A 10,317-nucleotide genomic window follows, 5' to 3' on the forward strand; every position below is an offset into this window, starting at 1 on the left:
AAAACTAAACAATAGACGGTGTAAGCATACACACACGAGATAAAAATGTTTTTTTAAAAAAGGCATATGGGAATTCTCTGTACTTTCTATTCAGTTTTGCTGTGAACCTAAAATTGCTCTAAAAAATACAATCTATAGAAAAAAAAAAAAAGCAAGGAAATGATAAACACAGGATGGTCATTTCCTCTGGAAGAGGCAGGGGGTTGGGATGGGGACACTCACACAGGAATATGCAAATTATTGGTGACATTCTAAGTCCACGATATACATTGTATTATTAAACTAACATATATGCTACATAATTTCCTTTGTATGTATTAAATATAATACTAAAAAACGAAATAAAGGAAAAAATGTACATCCTCTTACCCAGTCATTTTGCTTAAGAACTTATTCTAACGGAAGTAATTAGAAATGCAAACAATGTTTGAGCCATATCGATGTTGATCACGGTGTTTTTCTTTTTAATCATGGCAATAATCTTGACACAATCTAAATTTCTAATCTAAGAGATTAGTTATGTAAATTACTGAGAAGCCATAGGACAGAATATTATGTATCTATCAATAATCATGTTTTCAAATAATTTTTTTTTGGGGGGGGTACACGGGCCTCTCACTGCTGTGGCCTCTCCCGTTGCGGAGCACAGGCTCCGGACGCACAGGCCCAGCGGCCATGGCTCACGGGCCCAGCCGCTCCGCGGCATGTGGGATCTTCCTGGACCAGGGCACGAACCCGTGTCCCCTGCATCGGCAGGCGGACTCTCAACCACTGCGCCACCAGGGAAGCCCTCAAATAATTTTTAATGACCCAAGAAAATATCTTAATAACCTGAGGTGAAAAATGCAGAGTAGATAAGATCTCAATTTCTATGACCTACAACAAGAAATGTATTATGTTTATAGCCTAGAAAAAAAAAGATATAGTAATTTTGAAAGACATAATGTTCCCCAAATGTCAACACTGTGGGGTAAAGGTTTCAGTTTTTCTATAAAGTGTCTGTATTTCCCTGTTTTCTGTAGTAAACATATATGTAGGAAAACATGCTTGCACATGGTACATCAGTCAGGAAGATGGGCTTGCCCATCCCCCAGCACTCTCACAGCCCCCTCCCCTCAAATGATTATCCCATCGTCCCGAGGCTGGACCTTAGTCTGATAAGCCTCCATCAGCCTGACTCCAGCAGGGGGCAGAGGAGGGAGGGAAGGAGGCCTCTCACATCCCCTCCCTCCCACCCTTCAGTCTCCCCAGTGAAGACCAAAGACCCTCTCAGTGTGCCCCTTGCCCACCTCGGTACGACCTCTCCTTCCCTGGGCCCACCCTACCCAGTCCCTCTGTCCAGGGTTACCTATGGGGAACAGAGGAAGGGTCTGGGTCCCCGGGCTTTGCCTGGCTCTGACCCAGCCACCAGCCAATACACCCCTACATGGGGGCACGGTGGGGTCACACCTGGGACAGCTCCGCTCCAGGCCCCAACTTGGGGCCTGCCAGGGATCCTTCCTTCCGACTCCACTTTCCCATCACTTCCCCTCTCTAGAGCTAGAAACCAGCCCCCAAAGTCCCCTCACCACATGTGTATCTTCTCCCTCGATGAAGCCATGTGCCTATGACATTGATAAAGGATGGCCTCTGGGCCTCACTGCTCCACTTTACAAACGGGGAAGCGGAGGCTCTCAGAGGGAAGACTGTGTACCTGAGGGCGCACGGCTGAAGGTGGCCAAGCCAGGATTCGAACTCAGGTTGCGCGGCTCTCAAAGCCAGCAAATTCTGCTGCCCCATGTGCCAGACCTGTTGCCCCCACCAGCGAGTGCTGTGCACTTGTGCGATGTCCTCTTTGAGTCAAAAATAAACCGAGTCTCAGTTCTGCTCTGCCATCTGCCACACCTCAGCTCTGAGGCAGGGATGTTGACTTGCTGTGTAGAGAGGGTGCACTCCCGCCGTCGGAACTGAGCAGCGAGCTCCCCTGGCTGGAGGTCGGGTCAGGGAGAGGGGCTGGGGCAGGCACAGTCCTTGACTGGTGGTTGGGGAGAGCTGTGGGCTATGAGTCAGCATCCCTGGGCCAAAGCTGACTGCGGCTGAGGCTGGGTGGCCTTGGGCAAGTCCTTTCCCCTCCACTGAGCCTCAGCTGCCCCACTACAAGGGGTTGGAACATTTGATTCTTTACAGGCCTGACAAGGTCAAATTCTCTGGCTGCAGGTCTTGGGGGGCGGCCTCCACATTCCTGGCCCTTTGGGGTCGACAACAGCCAGTGGGGAGGAGAGAGGATTCTTAGAGAGGGGAACCGGCTGGCCCAAGGTCACACCATTCCTAACAACCATAACATCAACAGCAGTGATAATAATGCTTCCCTACTCATAAGACGCACGCAGCTTGTATCTCCCGAAGCACTCCCATGCCCATTATTTCATTCACAGTCCCCATTTTACAGATGATGAAACAGGATTAGAGAGGGAGAGGGAGCAGCCTAAAGCCACACAGCTGCCCTGTGGCAGGGAGGACAGGTCCTTATTCCCATGCATCTGTTCCATGAAACTTCTGAGTTTTAGTCCCCAGGGAGCTGTAGGCATGAACTTTCCAGATACCTGTCCAGGGAAGCCCCTTGTAAGGCAAAGTCCAAAAGTGGGAGGGACTCTCCACCCAGGAAATTCCTCAATTTAGGCATTTGCTGAACCTGTTTCCTGTGTTACAAAAATAACCACTGGGAATCCCAGGGGGAGGGTTTGCCCAACGCCCTCCACACGCGTTATGCTCACTTCCAAGGCAGGTGGGAGGGGCAACGGGTGAGGAGTCCAGTCCCGGCACTTCCCGCTTAGCCCTGTGCCTTGGGATGAGTCCCTCTCTGCAAAGTGTGGGGGGTGGACAGGGTGGCTCCCAGGGTCCTCAGCGTTCCGAGCACTGTCCCCGTCATTCCTGGAGGCAGGTCTGTCATTTCTCCTTCATCTTTTGTCAGCCAGGAGCGGCCATGAATGCTGGATGGCCAGAACCCTGCTGGCTAAGCTCACTGCTTGTACCCTAGTATCTGGTACTCAGTAGGACCATGTTACCACTTGTAGGTGGATGGTGGGGTTCTAAGGAGCAAATCCCGAGGACAGCTGTTTTGTATCACACAGAGGGTCCTGGGAAAAGGCCCCTCGAGGCCGTCACTCATCGAGCGCTTGATACATGTCAGGGTCTACTCTGCAAACTGTATTTTTATATTTTAACATCTTTACGGGAGCATAATTGCTCCCAAACGTTAAACCATCCTTCTTAATCCTCACAGTGATGGCTAAGCGTGCAGAGATGCCACTGTTGCTCCACACGTAATCCCACAGATCTAACCACTGTGGTGTCATTTCTACCACAGATTCTGCATCTCTTTGCCAGAGGACCTTCTCTGGTGGGCAGAGAATCCACAACTTCTAGGGAAGTAATGCCACTCCCCCAACCCTGGCAGCCCTTGGCCAATGACTGATGGGAGCTGGGAGTTAGTGTATAAATACCCCAGCTCCCTTGCTCCTTGGGTGGGAAAACCATGAGCTGTGGGCTCTGTGCTAGCTCTCAGAGTCCCCCAGAGCAACTGAGCCTCAGTTGCCTGTACTGATAATTAACTTGCTTAAAAACACCTCCTGCCCGTTCCTGTCTCACTTTCCTGTTCCCCTACTGGCATTCCTGTGCCTCCCAAATAAATTATTTACACTTGAATCATTGTCTCATGGTCTGCTTCTGGGAGAGCCCAGGCTGAGATGAAAGGCACTGATATTATTCTCAGGTCGATAGGAAAGAAGCTGACGCTCAGAGAGGGGTAACTTTCCCAGAGTGACGTGAAAAGCTCATATCTGAACCCAGGCCTGAGATGTTCTGTTTTTTTTTTTTTGCGGTATGCGGGCCTCTCACTGTTGTGGCCTCCCCCGTTGCGGAGCACAGGCTCCGGACGCGCAGGCTCCGGACGCGCAGGCTCAGCGGCCATGGCTCACGGGCCCAGCCGCTCCGCGGCATATGGGATCCTCCCAGACCGGGGCACGAACCCGTATCCCCTGCATCGGCAGGCGGACTCTCAACCACTTGCGCCACCAGGGAGGCCCGAGATGTTCTGTTTTAATCATCACATATTCCAGGAAGAAAGAACTAAGAGTGTGATTGAAAGTCTAGTGAGAGAATGGCCATGGAAGAACATTCACTCACTCACTCAATCGATCAAAGACACTTTATTGAAATCAACTGCTTGTCAGGTCCTAAACTGGGTGCTGAGGGTACACTGGTTAAATGCACCAGCTCTAGAATCTTGGGGACCTGGGCTCAAATCCAGGGTCCAACCATGTGCCAGCTGTGTGACACGGGCAAGTGATTCAACCTCTCCTGACCTCTGGTTTGTCATCTGTCAATGGAGGATCATGGTGGTGGCTACCACACAGGCTGCTAGGAGAGTAAACAGGCTCACATGTATAAATAAGTGCTCAATATGTGTCAGCTATAAGATGATGGTAAAATCGGTGAAAACTGGGAAGTGATACGTGGCAGCAATACTATTGTTTTTAGCATGTCTTATCACTTAGGCCAGTCTGAGGTTAAAAGAAATAACTCTGAGTTCCAGGGGAGCTGAAAATTTGCACTTCCCCCTACTTTTCCTTCCTCTCTTCCTCCTTCCCTCCCCTTCCTTCCTTTTTCCCACCCCAAAACCCCTGTCCTCTGCTCCTTGCCAGCCTCTGTGCTAGGCACAGGGACACAGAGATGACAAGACTCTCTCCCCAGGTAGCTCTCAGGGTCCGGGAGGGATTGAGGAGGTAGACAAGGGAAGCACATAGCTCAATGTGGCAAACAAAGGCTCACACAATGGCAGGGGAGCACGAGGAGGGGCACTTGACCCTGCTCATTGATGCTGAAATTAAGGGGAGTCAGAAAGGTTAAGTCACCTGCTCAAAGCCACAAAGCAAATAAATGGCTGTTCTGACTCCAAATTTCATATGATTTCTGGTATCCTGCCATGTGGTCACATTCTGTTAAGAGCCCCAAGGAAATCATAATAACAATGACTTCTATTGCAAGATAGGTCTTGGGGACTCAGCCCAAGGGAATCTTTTGTGGCTGACTAGCCACAGAGAACAGAGCCTCTGAAGTCTCAACAGTATGAGCAACCGAAGAGTTGAGAAAAATATAAAAATATAAAAGCAATAAATATTTATTTCAAAGGGAAGCTAATAAGACATATTTTTCTAAGAATTAGAAGCTGAGCAAATAGTAGAAATGTGACAAGACACTTTGCTGAAGAATAAGTTGGAACTTAGGGCATTTTACCTTGCTGCAGATTACTGTTTTTCTTTTCAGTCATCTCAAGATTAATTCAACCACATAACAATATCTTTATTTTTTCCTCTTTAACACAGAAATAAATTAGATCCTAATTCTACAAATCAGATTTTTGTTTTGTTTGTTTTCAGAAAGCACATTTTTCTCTGATTTTTTCTTTTTTTTTCTTTTTTAAGACCTGGAGCAATCTGAGATACAGCTCTCTTAACTTTTGGGGTTAAAAACTTCTCCCTTCCAGAAGGAGACATTCTAAATGCTCCAATGAAAGTCAACCAGAACCCAGGTTTTCATATACAGAAATTCATTTTATAGAAACCTTGTCAAGACAATTCCAGGAACCCAGGCTGCCTGGGCACCAACATCACACACTCTTCGGATTATGGTGAGGATCAGTGTCACCCCAAACTCTACCGAATGAGCTGCAGAAGAGTTTTAAATAGTAGGAAATCCATGCCGGCTGAGGTCATGGTGAAAAGGAAGGGGAAACATTCACAGTTGCTCTGGGAGAGAAGGAAGCTGTTAGGCAGAGCGGCCAAGACCTGATGTAGACCAGAGCATAAACTCCAATCAGGCCAGGCTGCTGGCAGGATATGACTCAGCCTGCTGCTCCGCTGGCTGAAAGGGCAGTCTGGCTTTTCTCGACCCAGGTCAAGCAAGTTTAAGGCTCAGACAGGCCTGAGGTTGGTGGGAACGCCTGTGGACCCCTTCCTCCCCCTCCACTCTCATTTATGGCTACTTCCCTCTGGCCTGAGCCAGAGAGCATAGCGGTTCACCTGGCAGACTCCAGCCAGGGGCAGCCAACATGCAAAGTCACCGGAATGACTATGCAAATATTTTCTATCCCCTCCCCCACCAACACAGGGCCTCCCAAGCTGAGCTCCAGTCCTAATTAGCTCACAGGACAGTGAGTTGAGTACCTGATGGAAGAACAATTAGTGAATTCAGTGGGGAAAGAGGAAAGACACAGCCCCTGGAGAAGCAGGTGGTGCTGTTTTAGGACCAGGCAAGGCAAAGGTGAATGGATGCCCACATACTGCAGCACAGTGACAATGGGGCAAGAGTGCCAGATCCAAGCTAGGACCTGTGATCACTGCGGCTGCTATCTGCAAAGTATGATCCTCAGCACCACGTCCTTTCCCTTTAATACTCAGTTACCACATGCATCCTCCACAGGCCCAGCTTTGCACTACAAAGAAGTTTTGAAGTTTCGTATAAAGAAATATTCCCCCTAAAACGTGCTTCTAGTTTATGTGAACTTATATTTAGAAATAGATTTTTCTTTCTTTTTATCAGAAATCGACTTCAAACTTCTAGCCCACCAACCGGACATAACTGCTCACAATTACGTTTCATTTGACAAAGAATAAAATGTATCATAGTTACCTGTTTTGCTGTCTCTGGTTCCAAAAGCTAAGTAAGGAGCCCGCCGGCCATAGAGGGGGAGGTCTGAGGGCTGGTGCAGAGGGCCGGGGCTGCGAGTGTCCTAGCCATGCGGTCACAGGCACGGCTCAGTTTCCCCACCTGTACAGTGTGGAGGCCGGCCTCTGCCTGGGCTGCAGGAAGCAGGGCATAAGGTCTGGCTGGGCCGGCTCTCTAGGGCCCTCAGCAAATGGAAGTGAAGGAACATTAGCCTTGCTTTTGAACAATGTCAAAAAGTTGCATAAGGAGGGTAGCCGTGATTATCGTGGGGCACGGTCCTGGCTTTCTGGAGCAATCTTGTGCAGCATTGCTGCAGCTCGAGAGGGAACACCCTTCCCACGGCCTCCGCCTCGCCTCAGCGCTGGGTGGTGACTCAGAGTGCTGCAAGGGGTGTGGGCGGGAAACCACTTAGGCATCACCATGGAATCTGACAGATTTGCCCCGGTGGAGCTGCTCTGTAAAGCAAAGGGGAAGAGGGACCCTGCTCCCTCCGGCAAGGTGAGTGGGGCTGAGGGAGCAGCTTTCATCAGCCCAACCCCCTCCCTGCCAGCACGGCTGGACACAGAGGACCTAAAGCACGTGGTGGCACAGGCTTCCGGGGTCGGGAGGCAAGTCCCAAGTCCCACCTGTGGGGACTCCTCCCCCCGCAAAGGGTTCAAAGACCCCTCCGACACTTCACGTCAGGAAGGCAACACAGAAGTCTTCCGAGCACCACGCCTGTGTGCTGGGCCCCCTACCAAGCCCTCTGCATGCTTTGCTTCAGCCCATCCTCACAATGACCGCTTCTCATGCCCATTCTACAAATGAAGAGGCTGAGGCTGAACGCACGGCACACTGCTGCCCTGAGGCAGAGCTCGGACTCCAGCGAGATATTCCCAGGGCTCCGAAAAGCGTCGGGAGACCCCCAAACGGGCGTCTGTGGGAACGTGAGGAGCAGGAGAAGGTTCCCCAAATGCAACTGGTGGGGCCACAACAGCTCAGGGTGGAGGCGCTCATTTTAGGCAGCTGCCATGTTTTAAGGAAGTTTTCTGCGCTGTCGCGTGTACTCTTCACAACAGTTCTCTGCAGCAGGTGCTAATATTTCTATTTCACAGGTGAGGAGGTGGATTTTGAGTTGCTTCCCAAGGGCACCCAGCCATTCACTGTCTTGACCACCACCCTCTGTGACCCCTGGCCTCCAGCTCCTCATCTGTACAATGGGGACTTGAAATCACACCCTCCAATACATCAGGGTTAAATGAGGGAACAGAAGGGAAACACTTTAGAAACTGCAAAAGGCCACCCAAATCCCAAGGAGTATTATTATTTACTAAAATAGCTTAGTGGGGAGAGTGCAAGTGAGGCTGAGAATGGCAAGGTTCTGGATGCAATCCTAGATCCGGCAGAGTGTTAAGTGGCATTCTTCCCTGGACTGGAAGCTCCCGAGAGCAGGGATCGTATCTGGTTTGCCTCGGTTCCCAGCTCTGGGTACGGCACAGAAAGAGCCCTTGAAAAATCTTGGCTGAACTATTCAGGATTAATTCAGGACAGCAGGAGAGGGTAGAGGGGAAGAAAAATACATTCAAGGGCTGGAGGTGGCCTTAGGGCGATCAGAAAATTGATCTTCCAGATGGGGACACTTTTGAGAATAAAAAGGACATTTCTAATAGTCATGATAAGCCAGGACTGTTCTAGGCCAACCAGGACATATGGTCACCCTATTTGCTGATCATTTTATCTGATCCCCACGTTGCGAGGGAAACTGAGTCTCAGCAGGAGGCACGGAGCCAGGCGCAACCCAAGGCTCCCTGTGCCCTCACAGGCCTACTCTAAAAACAGCCAGAACAGCAGCTACGAGTGGGTGGAGCTTGCCTTTGAGGGCCTGCAGTTCTCTGGAAGGAACTGGGTGTTCTCCATATAGCCCAGAGTTTCTGCTGGGTAAATATCAACACTTCTGGTCCCGTTATTAAGGGCCTGAGGAGTTGCTAAGTGGCCATATGACCTCATGAGGGCTACTGTTCAGCGTTCAGTAAGCCTCCTTGAGTGACATTCCTCAACTCCCAAATGCCAGGGGCCCCTGGGGTTCTGTGAAAAGACATGAGAGATTATAAAAAAGCAGCAGCGATTGAGAGAAACATGGTTGCTTTCTGGGGTAAGGGGTGGAGGGGCTGCAGCCTTTCAGAGCAGAGCACGGGATGTTTGGGTACCCAGTGAGCGCCAGCAGCAGCTGATACTAGCAGCAGAAACACCCCAGGAACAGGGAACTAACCCATGAACAGTGCCGGAGCCTCTCTAATCCACCTGAACAGACATGATCTCAGTTTGTTTCCAAAGCAGCCATATGGGCGGGGAGGTTGTAATGATCACCCCATTTCAAAATATAGGAAGCTGAGGTCCAGAGAGAAGAAACAGCTGCCCAAAGCCTCCCCAGATGTTTGCCAGGTGTGGGGAACAGAACAGCAGCCACCCAAAGACACCCATGTTCTAATCCCCGAGCCTGTGACTATGTCAGGTTATGCGGCAAACGGGAACGAAGGTTGCAGACGGCATCAAGGATGCTCATCGGCTGACCTGAAGAGGGCGGAAGGGCCCGTGAGAAACACGTTGGCAGCCTTTAGAAGCTGGAAAAGGCAGGGAATCGGATTTTCCACAGGAGCGTCCAGAAGGGGACAGAGCCCTTGATTTTAGCCCTGTAGACCTGCACCTGACTCCTGACTTAGAGAGCTATTAGGTGATACATTTTAAGTTACTTGGTTTGTGAGAATTTGTTGTAGCAGCAATAGGAAACTAATGTGCTAGGGTTAGAAATCTGCAAGGTCTGAGCCAGAAGCCGGGGCCTTGGAGATCATTCAGCGAACTTGGAGTTAAGGAAAGGAGAGGCCCAGAGAAATGAGTGATTTGCTCAGGGTCACAAAGCATGAGACAAAGATAATGACAGAGACCTCCCCAAGGCCACTGACACCATCCGCCAAGGGGCTGGATCTTCTAGGCCACTTCTCTGCTGATTCTCCACCGACAGGTCTCATTGGGACCCAGGGCCCCAAACCCTGTCCCCTCTGTCTCTCTCGGCAGGCCCGTGGCTCGTTTTATGGCAGGTAGAAGGCGCTCTCCTCCTGTGTCCCACCACCAAACACAGGTGGCCTGGAGCCAGCATTCACAGCCCACGGCCTTATAGCCTCAGTTTCCTCATCTGAAAATGGGCACAGCACCCTTCACATCAGGTGGAGAGAGAACAGTGCAAAAGGACCAAGGGGAAGCCTGCGGCACCACGCCTGGCACGCGGTCGGCACTCAATACCTGCTCCCCCCTTTCTCTCAGTCAGGACCAGGCCTGCCATGGGTCCCCCAAGGCCACTGGCTCTAAAGCCTTTGGAATTCAAGAGCCTCATTCCCAGAAGAGCGTTATCTCTGCCTGGCACACACAAGGCGCTCAATGAATGCTTGTGGAATGGACCACAGAATTGACACCTGAATGTTCCTCTTCCTCCGCTTTGCCTAGAAAACCCCTTATGTGTCCATCAAGATCCAGCTCACATGCCACCTCTTCCAAGCAGCCTTCCTTGACGTCAAGGTGCAAGGTCATGGGGTACTCTTTGTGCTGGGTTTCCAGCTTTTCTGTGGCACCCTGGTTTCA

The 10,317-nt window shown here is 50.5% G+C and overlaps 1 protein-coding gene across 7 annotated transcripts in view; it reads right to left on the minus strand.

Annotated features, from left to right (window-relative positions):
• The window catches only part of ATP2B2 (ATPase plasma membrane Ca2+ transporting 2), a 207,597-nt gene extending 200,636 nt beyond the window's left edge, over positions 1-6,961 (minus strand). For all 7 annotated transcript variants that reach the window (XM_060111352.1, XM_060111353.1, XM_060111354.1 and 4 more), the window contains exon 1: positions 6,670-6,961. The gene's annotated coding sequence lies outside the window, so the exon portion shown is untranslated. The remainder of the gene's footprint in view (positions 1-6,669) is intronic.
• Positions 6,962-10,317: the final 3,356 nt, after the last annotated feature.

The sequence above is a fragment of the Mesoplodon densirostris genome, chromosome 10, assembly GCF_025265405.1.
Source record: "Mesoplodon densirostris isolate mMesDen1 chromosome 10, mMesDen1 primary haplotype, whole genome shotgun sequence".
Classification (NCBI taxonomy): Eukaryota; Metazoa; Chordata; class Mammalia; order Artiodactyla; family Ziphiidae; genus Mesoplodon; species Mesoplodon densirostris.